General features: G+C 41.8%; 1 pseudogene; it reads right to left on the bottom strand.

Annotated features, from left to right (window-relative positions):
- LOC147729924 (CDK5 and ABL1 enzyme substrate 1-like) overlaps positions 1 to 7932 on the bottom strand; it is a 74627-nt pseudogene extending 66695 nt beyond the window's left edge.
- Positions 7933 to 16699: the final 8767 nt, after the last annotated feature.

Here is a 16699-nt window from a genome sequence, read left to right as displayed (position 1 = left end):
ACCTACTTCGGACAACTTAAGCCTAAATGAGCCCTACCTACTTCGGAAAACTTAAGCTAATGATGGCTCATGAAATTTAGTGGTGTAGGGGCTTGTTTGTGGAATAAAAATAACAATGGGCCTAAATGAGGCCTACTGACATTTGTCAATTTAAAGAAACATTTTGGTGAAATCTGAGAAGTAGACATGACAAATTATTTTCAAGGTCTGGGCAAACATTAATACTAAAAGACACACCTCCCAGAACAATCCAAAGTCTAAGGTAACCACCCTTTGATCAATCAAGGTGAAAATGTAAGAACAGTAAAAAACAACCCCATTTCTACAAGATAGCTGGTGTAAATATATATCACTTAGTTTCTTCACACTGTGGAACACATGTGTGCACCACCATTCAAAAAAAAAAAAAGTCCTTCATTGGCAAAAACTGTTTTGAAGAAAACAGGAAAACTATAATAGGTGACATGTATTTGCTTTTAAAAGTGGGGCCTGCTTGTAATGATTGAAAACATGGGAATAATGCAGGCCAAGGGATTATAGAAGAAAATCCTTTTGGGAAAATCATGATGATGGAGTCTGTCACAAATTAAAAAAAGTGTAATTGTGTTCTTCAAAAAAAAAAAGTCCAATGTCAATTTTGTTGATCAGTGTAGGTCACCACCCTGCATCTTCGGTATCCGGACACTTCCTACGATGCGGCCATTCACCACCCTTCCGGTCTGGTCTGGTTCCATCTTCCAAAAATAATAAACTAACATAAAAACATGAAAGTAAAAAACTAAAATAAGAAAAGGAAGTGGGGGGGGGGCGACCCACACCAACACCACAACCCAGCAACCTAGGACAAGAAAACAAGTATCATTATTCTTGAAAAATAAAATTTTAATTTAAAAAGCACCCCGGGTGCCTTTCATTAATGAAAAGAAAATATCCTAATTAATTAAAAACATTCAAAATCTAACTTTTAAGTAAATTTAGCAGGGCCTAACATACCCTAATCCTCTATGAGACACCCCTCCCTTCAGAGCAGGAGCCAGGCTACAGTATGAAGTAATTTGAATCACTGCCAAATGATGATCTCACAGCAGGAGCAGGGCACTGCAAGCCTCCCATTTCCCTGATCAGAGAAGCCCGCCCAGGCCCACTGCAACTAACTAACTCCAAGGGCAAGAGTCTGCAAGAGTCCCTTATCAGCAGGCAATGAAGCTGCCTGCGTCAACAGCCAGGAAGAGCGAGTTAACCCCACCCTTAAATAAACAAGCCGTCCGCGGAACAAAATTGGATTATGGCCAATCAAAAACAGGACAGGCTGCAGCCGAAGCCTGCAGGGAAAAAAAACTCGTCTTCACAAACCAGCTGGTCTGCCAAGGTCGACAAACACATTTTTTGCAAGCTTGTTCCCAGGCCTGATTGCACTAACTAACGAAAGCTAGCATTTAAAAAAAAAACAATTCAGTTACAATGTACTGCTACTTAAAAGCTCCAGTTTCTAAAAAGACTTTTGTCTAACTAATTCAGCTAAAGGCAAGATAATTAAAATAAGGGCACTTATTTAGAAAGGGGCAACTAAGTTTTGCACATACAGTCTGTATTTAAAAAACGAATTAACATGGACCATTGTCAGCTGTTGAAAGAGAAATAATTTTAAAACAACATAAAATGCAGACATATTTCACCATTGTGTTTTGTTCAACCAGGGACAACATGTAATTATGCGTTACAGTGTAATTTATAGCGCAAACTTTTCATATAGACACATTTATAAAAAAAGTTTCATTTTGCATTTGGGAAAATAATAATAAGAATACATTTACATTTTTTTCAAAAGCACACGGTTGCCTTTCACTAATTAAAAGCACATGTTACCATGCACTGTCGGGCAAGATTGATTATTCTCAACCTGTGATCATTGCAACCAGCACATTCCTTTCTAGATGGAAAACCCTCAAAGAAATAATTAATGAAAACAGCCCGTAGCATGCATTCTAACGGGCCACCTCCTTAACATTTCACTCATTTTAAATCATGCATTCAAAAATAATACTCCACACGTCTATGGATGCATATTAAGAAGCGTATTTAAAAGAACACAGCTCTCTCCGTGCAAACCCTTATCTCAATCCGACTGGTTGATTTATAACTTACAGTTCCAAGGCAAACCCACACAAATTTGTAGACGCAGTTCAAAAAGAATGTGAAATGAACAGAACCCTTCGCAAAGCACAAGATGGTACCTTTCCGTCAAGAAGCTGACAAAGCACATAGGCAGACCAAGGAATCAATAAAAGTCAAAATCAAACCATCAAATAATCCACTGACTTTTATAGTCAGGTCAGATAACCATGCGTGTTGACAGCATGTTAAAAATAAAGACTGCCATCTCAATTCAAGATATTAACCCTTTGGCAGCTCAAGCACAATCAATTCCCAATGACTGCAGATACATGGGAAAATCATGAACACATCTCTTCACGTTTACAGATAACACGTACACACATTTTCAAAACGTTATCCCCAAAAACCCGAGAGAGATCCAGCTCTCTCCTGCCTAACGTAATGATAACATGCCCTGTCCAAGCCATGACCACATGGCGCTATTCACAAGCCATATTTACAAGACAAGCTTTTCACAAACAATATATCTAAGTCGCAATGCACAAGAAACACAGCAGATCAACATGAGAACATGCACCTCACAAGCCACAATAACATGGCGCTATTCACAAGTCATATTTACAAGGAGCTATATGCAAAGAACTCCACAGATCATATTACAATGAACACATTTCACATTGCACAGCATAAGCAGATGCAGCAAGCAATTTAATGGACGATTTAAAAGCATTTTTTACACACATTTATACAATTGGACCATCACAAAGATGTAACTGGCTTCCTCATGTAATGCCATCCTTCAACCCTGACAGTTTAAACACCAAGATGAAAACCATTCCTTCCACCCTGAATAAACCAAATGCCATGATGTAATGCAATCTCCTCACGCTGCAACTGTTCAAGCCCATAGGTCTCACAGGCTACATAAACTGCAATATTACGCCAGATGGAACCGGCGCTCAGGGCACTCCCACACAACACATGGGAAACTCTCTAAGCACATGGCCAGGACACACAGGATTCGTAAGATGCCGACTACGCCAAATGTTATGGCCGGATTTTCTGATTAGATGGGATCAGCCCCTAGGGGCCCCTCCAACCCAGCCAGAACGTAATCACATCCCTCCTCAGGACCAACTATACAGGCACCTGGGTACCTACCTGAGGATGGGGAACTCGCAATATACAAGCTCATATTATTAAGAACACCACTAAATCTATAGGGATACTAAGAATACTCACTGATTACTAAGGATATCCATACCCTACACCACACTCATACATCAGTTAGTCTCGCGGCCACTCAGACCCAGACTGATCTACCCTAGGGCAGATATGACACACAATCCGGTGCGTCTACACATGGGCCTGCAGAACCCAATGCTCCCTTTTCCAAACGGTTCGCAATCCGGCAAACCTCCACGCCAGTCTCCTCCCTGACGCTCTCACTTATTCAAGCCACAATCTTGTGGGTATACACGCTGGTCTCCTACCCAACGTTCTCACTAACGCCGCATATCAACGACGACCACATTCCTATGAACACCTATATATATATATATATTGGGAAGTCTCTTCACTAAGGGTCTGCTACTGCAATATTAGGAGTTAGCCAATTAATATAATGTACCTCTTATTCTTGGCATCATAGGTCCACTCACTCCCTATTTATGTGATCACCACTTACCTGATTGGGATTACTCATCCATTCATGTACCTAGTAAACACCTAGGAGATACATTTACCTAGATTGAACAAAAATATAAGACACATGCCAGTTTGCTACAAACTGGGGGTTATTTTATTAGAACAATATAAGCATTTACACAGATCTGTAACTGACAAAGACTATAGGTAGAACACACCGCTGAAAGAGAAAAGATTAGACATACAATAGCTTAGGGAATAAGGACAAGATTAAGGGTGGAGTTCACCTGATTAGTGTGAAGTCTTGTTCTAGCTGTCATCTGGGTTCCTCTCTCGTCTGTGCCTTGGCTCATCTCAGACTCTCTCTCTCTCCTGCACTCTTGGGTACACCTCTGCGCTGATCACTTTGCACTGGACTCCTCTCCCCCACGAACTGTCTCCACCTTCCAGCTTCAATCTTAATGGTTCCTGCCGCTCTGATCACCGTTCATTCCACTAGCTTTTTCACTCTGTCTCTGCACCAATGTCCAAATAACTCCATCTGCTCCCATAGGTTAGTCCACGATCTCTCCTCCGTCTCTTCTAAAAGGCATTACTTCAGACTCCAGCTATTCACACCTCCTCCTGATAAGTAACTGCTTCTGACTGCTTCCTTCAGTTCCAGCTCACTATTCAACTCAGCTCTCTCTCCAGCTTGAACCCTCTCTCTCTGCCAACTCCACTCCACTGCTTACCACTCCTCCACCTTAACACGACTGACTGGCTTCGCCACCTCCACTCGACTCACTGACTCCGCCTCTGCACTTCACTGATATAGAATGCTGTTTCCTCATGGAAAGTTCCAGCCATCAGCCTGCCGCCCACCAGATCTCTGCACCACTTCGCATCAAGGACACACACCCAGCTGGCCAGCCTTTTGTGGTGTCTTCAACACAGAGAATAATACAGCCTACCGATAAGGGCTGGCCCAGACCGGTTCTCTCCAATTGAAAAACAGCCTTAACTATAAACTTTGCCTTTACCCTGAAAAGCCTCTCAGCTTCATCAAGATGGAGTCCCTCTAGCTCTAGGCCTTTAGGCCTGAAAGGGATGAAGTGCCCCTTAGCTCTGTCAGAATACCTACATAAACCATACCAATGTGTCTAATATGTTAAAGCCAATAGGCAATAGACAGGTTAAAGTCAAGAATAAAGGATCTATCATCATATTAAGCAGCTATCCTCTTCTAGGTCTGGAAAAAAGGGCTTAAAAGGGCCAACACAGGCTAAGAATACCTATACTAGATGTGAGCAAGACTAAGGTCTATATCACTGCTAAATAGAGCCCAAAAACTCTGCCATTACACGAGCTAGCTACAGTGTCTCATTGGTCCTAACAAACTCCCAATGACTTAGACAATCCAGAACATGAACTTAGGGTACCTCAGGTATCGTGGAACACATGAACACTCTTTTGCTCTATAATCATTTCAAACCACAACGGGGAGTAAAAGAACACACGTGCAAGTTTGAAATATTTATTTTTCAATGCAAGGTTCTCAAACGCAGTATCTTATATAATACGAACATACATATACAAAAATCAGAGTTATCAGCATAGTCACTAGTCCATAGTAAGCGAACGGTGATAGCATATTATAATGCAAAAATCTATAGAAATCTGTATCACCTATATTTCGCGCACCCTATTTAGCATACTATATTATATCTAAGAAGGTCTCATTTGGGTTTTAGCAGGGCGGGCCCATACCTCTAAATGTCAGCAGAAGAAGATCACATCATCAGCTACCAACTCTCTTCGTGCGAAGCACCATCAAGTGTGTTTTTGCATTCTCAGTAACTCTATCTTAAACCCGCGTAGAGCCCAATGTTGGCAGCAACATTATTTGTGTTATGTCTAATGTGGTGCGAGGATCAGGCCTTCCAGCAACCTTGTGTTAGGTTATTCTTAGAGGCTATAGATCTCAGTGTGCAGACAGTGTACCAAGTGAACCAGGCACGACTGATATCAGAGCAATAACATATTATTCTCAATAAATCACATCTTTTGTCTAGGTTGAAAGCTACAATAATAATTATGTGCTGTGTGCAAACTGAAGCCGAAGGAAAATATGTCGTTTAAACATTTAATAAACTCATGCTAACTTAACACAATATATAGAAAAGCATTAACTATATGACAGTAGGGCCAAAGAGTCTTTTAAACATTCTGGAGTGCCTGGCGAATCCCAGAAAGGGGCCTGTGAGCTTTAATGTGGTATGTTTAAAGTGCTTCTAACTTGGTACCATAATTTTACTGCATTGATTAATATCTTCAGTTTTATCTTTTTGAAAAATTTTGGGTGTCCAAATTTATGTAGGAAACGATCACGTCTGCCTGTCATATTTTGCAGATAGTCAGGGAAAAACTGGGAGCTCTTAAGAAGTGGTCTCATATTTTTAAATTGGAATGCCTTACAGTATTCAATAAGATCAGGACTTGCTATTCCCCCTTCATGTTTTCCTCTCCTTAATTTTTTCCAGGATATTCTTGCTCCTTTCGATGACCAGATAAAACTTGTGATTTCTCCATGGATCTTCTTCAAGGCATCTCTCTTGAATTCCAATGGGATTGTATTAAAGAGATAGGTGAATTTGGGCACAATGGACATTTTTACTATATTTGATCTCCCCAGGAAACTAAGAGGTAGCCCATCCCATACTTTGAGTAATTTCGTGGTTTCAATGGCGATTCTATTCAGATTTATCTGGGGTATTTTTTCTATGTCTTTCACCAATGTGATACCTAAGTATTTTATTTTTTCTTTTGTGTATGGAGTATTGACGGTTGTGTTCCAGCTCATAGCCTCGGTTTTTTCTTGATTTGTCAGGTATCCTGATACTCTTCCAAACTTGGCTATTGTGGACTCTATTGCAGCAGCAGAGCTATTATAGTCATTTGTAAAAATCATCAGATCGTCGGCATATAGTGCCACCTTTTTAGACCAGTCATGATGCTGAAAAGGGGTTATTGTAGCATGATTTCCTAGAGAGACTGCAAGGGCTTCAATATATAAATTAAAAAGCAGGGGTGACAGTGGGCATCCTTGCCTTGTCCCTCTTTGTATGTCAATATTGTTTGTAAGGTTCCCGTTGACTAATATCTTAGCCCTTGGTTTGGTATATATCTCTGCCACCATGTTACCAAAATTTTCTCCAAGATTATATTTACTGATGACTTTGTTAAGGAATGACCAGTTTACTCTGTCAAACACTTTGGCAGCGTCACAGGTGATTATGGTTAGTGGGACTTTTTCTGCGATGGCTATATCTATTGCAGCAAAGAGTTCGTGTGTGATTTCTTGTATTTGTCTACCCTTTATGAAACCTTTTTGATCAGGATTTATCAGTTTTGTCATTATCACGGCTAGTCTTTTCGCCATGACCTGCATATATATTTTATAATCACAATTGAGTAGTGAGATGGGTCTGTATGACTCACATATTGCTGGATTTTTTCCTGGTTTTAAGATTATACTAATTGTTGCGTCGTTCCAGGAGTCTGGAATTTTATCTCTTTTTTTGTATGTTAGATTTAGTAGTTCTGTTAATGGTGACGCCAGAGAGTCTCTTAGAATTTGGTAGAACTCATTACGTAAGGTGTCCGGGCCAACTGCTTTACCTTTTTTTAGGCCTTTTATGATAGTTCTAACCTCTTCTACTGTGATATCTTCGTTTAGTTCTTCTTTTTCCATTTCTGTTAGTTGTGGAAGCGGTATATGGTCTAGGTACTTCTGGATCTGTTCCTCTGTGGGATTTATATCTCCCTTTATAAATTGGAGAAAAACTTCACAAATTCCTGCATTATTATGGAGTCCTCAGTTTCGTTTCTATTATTTCGTTGAATGCAGATTATTTTGTTTCTAGTTTGCTCTTTTTTCGTCTTCCAAGCCAACAGCTTTCTACATCCTTCTCCATATTCATGATTAGATAACTTACTGGCTTCCCATCTAGTCTTTACTTTGTTTTCCAGGAGATTTACCAGTCTTTCCTTTAGTTGTTGCCTTTGTTTCTCTAACGATTCTTTTACATCTGAAATATTCTCCGCCATTATCTTGAGATCAAGCTCTTTAATATCACTTTCCATACCTCCAATTTCTAATTTTGATGTCCTGGCTCTGTGGGAACCCATACTTAATAGCTTTCCTCTAATAACCGCTTTATATGTGTCCCAGGTATTTTGTTTTGATGTGCCAGTTTGGTTTTCCTTAAAAAAATTGACTATTGTTGACTCCAATTCTTCTGCTGCCTGTGGATCTAGTAATATTGTGCGGTCTACCGTCCATCTTGATTGTATATTGTTTTTCGTTATTTGCATGGTTAGTTGTACCGCCGAATGATCGGATAGATGTTCCGGTAAATGTTCTATATTCTTGACATTGTCTCGTAATGCACCATTTATTAAGAAGTAGTCAATTCTTGATCTATGACCAAGTTTTTATTGTGGAAGGTGTAAGGATATTTTTTGTCTCCTTTCTCTCTCCACATATCTAGCAAACCCAGGTCATTTTTATAATTACCTAGCCATTCTCTCATTTTAGGTAGATTTGATTGTTTCCCTGGGGGATGTCTAGTATTATCGGAGCAGTTGTTGATAGTAATTCTGTATACAGTTTTTGTAAGGGGGTTGGGTTGTCTACATTTGGGCCGTAATATTCTGCCAAGGTATATGAGTTTTCATATATTCTTACTTTAATAAAGGCCCATCTTCCCTTATTATCAACTGAGTTGTGCTCAATTTTGGCTTTAAGTGTTTTTTTAAGAATTATTATTATGCCTTTGATTTTGCATTCTTGATTTGTGCAAACATAGGTGTCAACCCATTTAAGATTTTTCATTATTTGGTCCCATTCTGTACTTAGAAGGTGCGTCTCTTGTAAAATAATTATATCGCTGTCTACTTCCTTCAGGTATTCAAGAATCCTTCTCCTTCTGCTGGGTGTCCTGAGTCCATTAACATTCCAAGAGAGTACCTTGAATTGTTTAGATTGTGTCGCCATTCCTAGTAGGGGTATCTTGTTTTTTCCATTTTCTTAGGGTCCCGATAGTTCCTTTTACTGTGAGCGCTGAGGACATTTTTTCAGTTTTTTTCACTATTTTGCTCCCCACCCGTGCATTCTTTTTATGACATATTTGTGTTTTTTTGTGAGGTTCATTGTTTCCCACCCTGAGAAAGCCTCCCTTCTTCTTTTGGGGCGGTATTCTTCGCCCTATTCGAGCTCGTTGCTTCGCCTAGATTTTATGGTATTCATCTTGCTTTAGATTCTGTTTCAGCTCGTAGTTGATCTTTTATTTGCTCAATAAAGGTTTCTACCTCTCTGGGGTCTCCGATGTTGTGCATTTTATTTTTCCACATGATCCTTAATGCGGCGGGGAATTTCATCTGGACGTTGGCTCCAAGAGATTTTAGTTCTTGCATATGTTGTCCTAACTCCCACTGTCTGTCTTGGGTAGTCTTGGACATGTCTGAGCGAATCCTGAAGGACCAGTTGTCCTCTTTCAAAGTACCATGTTTTAGACCTTCACTAAGTAGTCTTTCTTTCAGTGTATATGTTTTAAAATTTATCAGGATTTTTCTCGGTGTGTTCCTGTCTTTGTTTTTTGTGAAAGGGTCACGGTGTACCCTCTGTATGTCATCAGTAAGATTGACTTCCTTGGTCCATAAGAAATGTTTTTCAAAAAGAGAAATAATAGATTTTTTGATGTCCATACCCTCCAGATTCTCCGGTACATTAAGGACCCTTAGGTTATTCCTTCTCGCCTGGTTTTCTAGCGATTCTAGCTTCTCGCTCATGCTTCTTTCATTTTCTCTGAGCTTTCTTATTTCTTTTTGGTTTGTGTCAATTTTCTTGCTGAGATCTTCCACCACTGATTCGACTATGGCCACTCTTTCTCCGAGGGCGTTCGTTTTTTGGTCCAAAGCCTCGCATACCTCTTGTATCTTGCTCTGATTAGCCTCTGAGACTGAGAATTTCTTTCTCATTTCTCCTAGGACTTTGTCCATGACTTTTTCCAAGAGCTTCTCTGTTTGTTCTACCATGAAAGAAGGCTCTGTTGCCACTAATTTTTCATGTAGCGGTATGCTGACCCAGAACTCCATGCATCGCTGCAAAGGCCATAATCCCTCCGTCAGAACAAAGCAATTCATGAGTTACTAAGGGACTCATGAGATGATCATAATCCACTTCAGGACACAGCAAATTGCAGAGACACAAATCCAGGGAACAATCGAAATCACGGCTCAGGCAATGAAACACAGGCTGGACACAGGTGAAATTGGAAAACCGAAACGATAATCCATACGATGCACTTAAAGTGGCAAGTGGCAGCACACCATAGTATTCAAGCTTCCTGTTGCGAAACAGCGCTTACTGTTCCCGCTCGTTTGCGAACACACGGCGGGCATCCATTCTGAATTAAACAAAATAGCAACAAAAAGCCAGCAGCCAGCGCCAGTAAAAAGGGAAATCCACCAAATAGGCTGGAAAAAGATCGAATGGAAAAAAGCAGGAATGACTCCAAATATCTTTTGGAAAGAAGTCACTAGACCACTGCTCACTACTTTAAAAAAATGAGCCAGCCCCGAAGTGGAGGACGCGATTAAGATTGTATGAATCAGCTCACCAAAATGTAAAGGAAGGTCAGTATTTAATAAGGCATGCACTTCTGTGCGGGTGTTAGCTATGTGAAGGACAAATGTTTCACGAGCAGATGTTAGGGCAACTTCTTTTTGTGACAATAAGGCTCTTATTCTGCTCATCTTATTGAACTCTAACTTCAAGGTCGGAATTCTCGGCCAGATGGAAACATCCAGGTTTCCATGCGGGGTCGGATACAGCACATTTTTACAGCAAACCACACGCTCACTGACTGTTACAACATAAGCTATGCCTTTCAATAACCCACAACAATCCTCATTATTTAAAAGTAAATAACTCCTGTTTGCTAATAAAGTAAAAGTTGGGACAATAGCAAGCACTGGGGTACCTTTCAAAACACACGCCAAATTATGGCGGTCCTGGTTACAGGAGCCATGCAATTGGATGTGTCTACACATCAATGAGTGATCTGGTGTTTCTGTACACTCTTCTCCTTTCAGATAAACCTCTTTCCCGTCCCTAAGGCATCTGTAAGTGAAAGGGAGAGACCAGGTTTCATGTAAATAGGAGGTACCAAGCGGCTCGTACCTGCCAATGGCAAAATATTTAATGCAATTTGTAAACTGGAAAAGCGCAAAAGGTAAAGTTATTAACCCGTGGATAAGCCACGTTAGAGCTGTGGCCTCTGCCACTGAAAAGGGTAAAGACTCTAAGCGTTCAATGTGTAACATGGAAAAAGAAGCATCTCTCATTGAAAGCAAGCGTTGTTTTTCAGTTAAATTAAAAGGAGAAAACAGAGATGTAACATTAATGTAATTCCAAGGCACTTTTCCGTTTTTCAGTGTCTGTAGGGTCCATGCAAACTGCATAATAGAACGCAATTGATTTTGACCATGATACAAAACAGATACTCCATCCTGTACAATTTCAACAACAGATTACACAATATTATCCAATGTATACATTTGGGAGGAAAGAGTGTTATTGCTGTTATCTACAACTGCAAGTACTTTTTCCAAATTAGCTTGATCAATAGCCCTAAGGTGGGTAGCCGCTTCAATCTGTGATGTTTTCCAGAGTTCATTATACACGGCATAGATCCATCTTTTAGATCTATCCTTAGCCGGGCCCTTTATGAAATCATTCAAGTCAATCTCATAAGTCAGTTTAGACAAATGCAATTTTACTGACGCTAATGTAGAGTGTTTGAGCCAATTCTGACACAATTTGCCTACTTAATAAGTGGTTACAGAATGGTCACTCTCAAAACAGGGATCTACTCTGACCTGTGTAAAATCCTAAGCCAGGCCCAAAAAACGATGCTGGCACGAATCTGCACTTCCGTACCACATCAACCAACCCCTGGGATCCAAACTGGATATGTTAAAGGATGCATTTAGCAAAAGGGTCTGCAACTCTCTAATTGAAAATTTTGTAGAATTTTCCCAAACCGAATATTCTTCCAAATCTGGGAAGGAAGGAGAATTTAACTTTTTAGAAGTAGCCAATCCAAAGCATGTTGTCTGTGAGATAGTAGAATTCAAAAACAACATATGATTTGGGATGAGACATGCACGGTGCAAAGCCTCAGTGCCCTGTACCTGCCAACTTTTAGAACCCCAAACTGATTTAAGGTCCATAGTTTCCTTCCACAACTCGTAGCCACCAACAGCCAGCAGGTCTAGAAAGGACTTCAAATACAATAACTTAGTATCGGTAAGTCTAACTTTGGACATGGATTTATCTGTCATTTTAAAATAAAAGGAAGCGGGATTGGACTGATTAAAGTCAGTAAAATAAGTGTACTTTTTCAAAAATGTATTCGAGCTGCCTCTTAAAGGAGCCGGGCAATGTTCCCACTGGGTATAATTCACAGTACCTCTCCTAGAATTAGTTTTATACAGGAAGTGATTGCCAAAATGTTGGAAGCAAAACAAATGGCCATAATTGGCAGATTCTAAATATAAATCTTCAGCATCAAAGGCAGCATAATACTTTAAATCAGCAAACAAAGCCTCTACGGCCTGAACTTCCCAATCATCAGAACGTATGTTTTGTTGAACCACATCCCCCATGTTAACTCTAAGCACATTAGGAACATTAATAACTTCAGTCGGGCCATGGATTTTAAATGTAACTGCATCCTATACTATTCCATCCAGGACAGGCCACGCGGTGATGTTAACAAAGGCCAAGTCTCTTTTCAATCTGTTGGCCGAATGTGACGAGGAGTGGGGAGCCAATGTTCCATTCAGATGTCGAATGCATGCTCTCTCCTCGACATAGTGTCCATTGATGAATCGGAAACAATAAAACACAAAACCAATTGACATAAAAAGATAGAGAGCAAAAAGCCCCAGCCAAATGTATGTCCAAGGGGGAATCAAAAAATATTTTTTTAAACAATGTCGCGTAGGCTCTCAGTCTTGTGGGCTTCCCCGACGTATGTGAAACAGTGTCAAATGAAAATCTGGATTCTGTGGTTAAACGAGTATGCAAATCAGGCATCGATAAGTCAGTTGGGTAGGTGTAGTCTGTATCATCAAGGCGAGTACCAGGCAAAACACTCAATAAAGGACTTGAAACTGCAGGCATCTCGAGGGCCACCTCCGGTGCACGATCAGAAGCAGTGGCCAAAACAGAATTTCTCACTATCGAAGGACATGTGACTGCCGGTGTCATGCTAAGAAGAATCGGCCACTCTGTGTATTTTGACATTGTCAATGGAGATAAACCTGTTCTCTCTATGACCTGGAAGTGGTGGTAAAATGACTGTTCTGGTGCCTTCACTCCAAGCACGGGAACCAGAGCACGGTATGAGGGACCAAATTCATTTTTGTTATCGATCTTCTCCCGAACCAGTTCTCCAACTTGGGGTAGCCACCCAAATACAGGGATCTGCAACGCATCATCCGAGGTGGAGGGCAAATGTTCCTTTGCAAGACTGTCTCTGGTCTCTTGTAGAGTCTGTAAAACATTGCAATGTTCATCTACGTCAAAGGAGGCAGCCGAACCGACCGTGTCTAGACGGTCAAGGTCCGGGACATACATCTTGATACCATAGAGCATTTCGTATGGGGTCCGCCCACCCAGAGACCTTCTAGGGAGATTATTAAGAGCACGCTGCACTCCATTAGGATGGGCTAGCCAGTTTCTGCCAGTGCCTATAACTCGAGCTGTCAGTGATTGCTTTAAGTCACGGTTCATTCGTTCCACAACACTATTACCCTCAGGTCGGTATGGAGACGAAACTTGACTTGGACCCCCATCGAAGTCATGGCATCCCTATACGCCTTAGAGGCGAAAGCAGGACCCTGATCCGAATGGAAGGTACCACAGGCAAAAATCCCTATAAAGACACGCAAATCCCTGATGACAGTCCGTGAATCAGCGCTGCGATGAGACCTGACCCATACAAAGCGTGTGCATGGATCAACTGCTACTAAGATGTACTTATACGCAGTATCAGAAGAAAAAGGACCGCTGTGATCTAAATAAACACAACCAAATGGTTTATTAGAAATGAACAACTGTGTTTGGGGCGGACGCGTAGCAGTTGAAGGCTTAATCTGCTGGCAAATGTCACATTGAAGGACATAGTCACGCGTCTCTTTGTACAGTTCCCGCCACCAAAAACATTGTTGCAACTAAGACACAGTAGCTGAAACGCCCGCATGCGCAGACGCAAGTCCTTTATGGGCCGCTGTGATCAGTGAATGTCTGCGATCTGAGTTGGGAATCAACCTCTCCCCAACTTCAGGTATTTTCACATAAGGAACCTTATCGGGACTTAAGTGGTATGTGTACTTTGAAGGGAACCCCGTAGGATATTTATCTCCCTTCTCAGTGGCAGCAACAGCCGCCAAGATATCATTATCAATCTTACTTTTGGACCGTGTGACTGCTGCAACTAAATATGTCGATACCGCTGATTTCGCTGCTTCATCAGCAAGTGAGTTGCCGACAGCGTGGACTCCAACGCGCTGGTGACCGAGAGTATGAACTACATACACGAGTGGCAACTGCTCTTTAAGCTCAGCCACTCTGACCCAGATCATTTTATGTTTTATAGTGCTACCCTTGGAATCTTGAAAATCATTCTGAATCCAAAAGAACTTGTTCTCATTGTAAGACTGGACACAGTAGTAAGAATCACTTACGATAAGTGTTGTCACACTAGGATCAGCGTACTCCAATGCAAGCATCAGAGCTGAAGCTCTGCCAATTGTGCGGTGCAGTCCCCTAGAGTCTGCACGACCCTGGACTTGAACTCATCGTTCACCATGGCACCTACCACAATGGAGCAAGCGGAAACGTAGGCATGTTTAGAACCATGCACAACCTGCGTTGAACCATCAGTGTATATGATGCAATGGAAATCCTCCAAAGGCCGCATAGCCAAAGGAGTAGGATGAACAAACTCATATTGCAAAAACTCCTGCGATCGTAAGGAGGCATCAAAAATGAACGTGACATCCGGAGACGTCAATGATGCAGCCCATTGTATCCACTGAGGGTGCAAAGCTTTAGAATTTGGTACACTGGCTTTCGTAACTGCTTCTAAAGCAGGACACGGGGTAACAACCAACATGCGTTTTCCCTGTGACAGAGCGCGTTCCTTTAGAATCGCCATCTGCACAGCCATCAAAACTTTCTCCACAGTGGAAAATCGCATTTCAGCCGAAGTGTACAAGTGTGACTTGTAAGCAATAGGTACTGTATCTCCTTCGTTAAAAGTAAGGTATGTGAAACCCATCGTCCCAGGGATGATTATTATCACCAGGTTGGTGTGATTATCACGAGTCAAAAAGTATTTTGAAGCGAGCAGATCAGCCTGCAAAGATTGCAGTATAGCCGAGTGCTCAGGCAGCCAGTTCAATTTTGTAAAATTTGGTTGTATCAAAGCATACAAGAGCTTGATACGCTGAGCATATTTAGAAATGTATGTCCTCCCGAAATTTAAATATCCCAGCAAAGACTGTAATTTTTTCAGAGTTGTCGGAGCGTGCAATTGTGCGCATTTCTCCAAGAAGTATGGAGCCAATCCTCGACCTTCATTGTTGAGCTCGTAGCCCAGGAACAACACTATGTACTCTGCAATGTGCGGTTTTGCAAAGTTGAATTTGTAACCGAAGTCTGCAAAGCTACAAATTAAGCGGTCAACGCGACACATATGCTCCCACAGTTCGTCATCCGTGAGATAAATGTCATCCACATATGAACAAACATCTGGGTCAAACCTCTCTAAGAGAGAGACTATGCGGTGGGGCAAACACTCCAGGACTATTCTTGTAGCCCATCGGTAAACGTTTGAAATGTTTTTTGACACCGCCGCAAGTAAAGGAGGTCCATTGGGGACTAAGACCATCCAAATGGTGGGCATAAAAACCGTTGGAAATGTCAAGCGTGGTTTTGAACCGCTTACGCATGAGACTATCCACTAAAGCAGAGCCGTGAGTATTCTGTACTGCACAGGTACTGCAATGCGAGTTTAAATTCCGCTAATCCAATACCAAACGATATGAACCGTCAGGCTTGGTCACAGTAAAAAGAGGGTTATTCATTGGTGACACGCAAGTTTCAATAACACCCTGATATTCTAATTGTTCAAGGATTTCCACAAAGGAAGCCTTCGCTTTGCGCTTTAAGGGATATTGAGGTTGAGGCTGAGGCATAGACCGCAAAGGAATCTCGTGGTGAGGTGAAAATGTATCCCATCCACAGTGAGTCCAGTACAGAGCCGGCGCAAGGGCCTTAGCCCACTCTTCTGCAACATTCAGCACATGCTCCTTCGAGACTGTGTGCTCGAAACTAGGGAGGATTACCTCCTCCCCTCTCGGAGCTGCGAGCAGAAAAGGTGGGGGCCAGTCAGCCTCCGCTAACGAAATGTCTGAGGTAGTTGTAAGATTCTCCCAAAATACCCCTTCTATGGTACGTTGAATGTCACCCTCAATGAATAAGACTATTTCATGAATCCTGTCAGGGGGAGCTACTCTAGTGTCAGCTGACTCCACAACAACATAACGGTCAGTCGCTGTCACCTTCAGTAGTGGACGCAGGGCCTCTCGCACTATGGTAATCTCCGCTGCGCTGTCCAGCAAGGTCAGAGCCCATGCCTGATTCCGAAGCTGGGTACTCACTATCTGTGGCATATCTATGTGCTGTTAAAGCAGCGACTTTCTTTTTCTGAAACTGGGGTCTCTTCGGTGTAGAATTGTCCTGCTTGCCTTTGCCGTCTTTCGAGCATGGCTGGTCGCGTCCTTGCTGGCCGCCCGACCCCTGCCGCCTCCTCCACCACCG

The sequence above is a fragment of the Lissotriton vulgaris genome, chromosome 2_1, assembly GCF_964263255.1.
Source record: "Lissotriton vulgaris chromosome 2_1, aLisVul1.2, whole genome shotgun sequence".
Classification (NCBI taxonomy): domain Eukaryota; kingdom Metazoa; phylum Chordata; class Amphibia; order Caudata; family Salamandridae; genus Lissotriton; species Lissotriton vulgaris.
The sequence above is the reverse complement of the archived record's forward strand: the minus strand, read 5'-3'. Positions and strand labels throughout refer to the sequence as shown.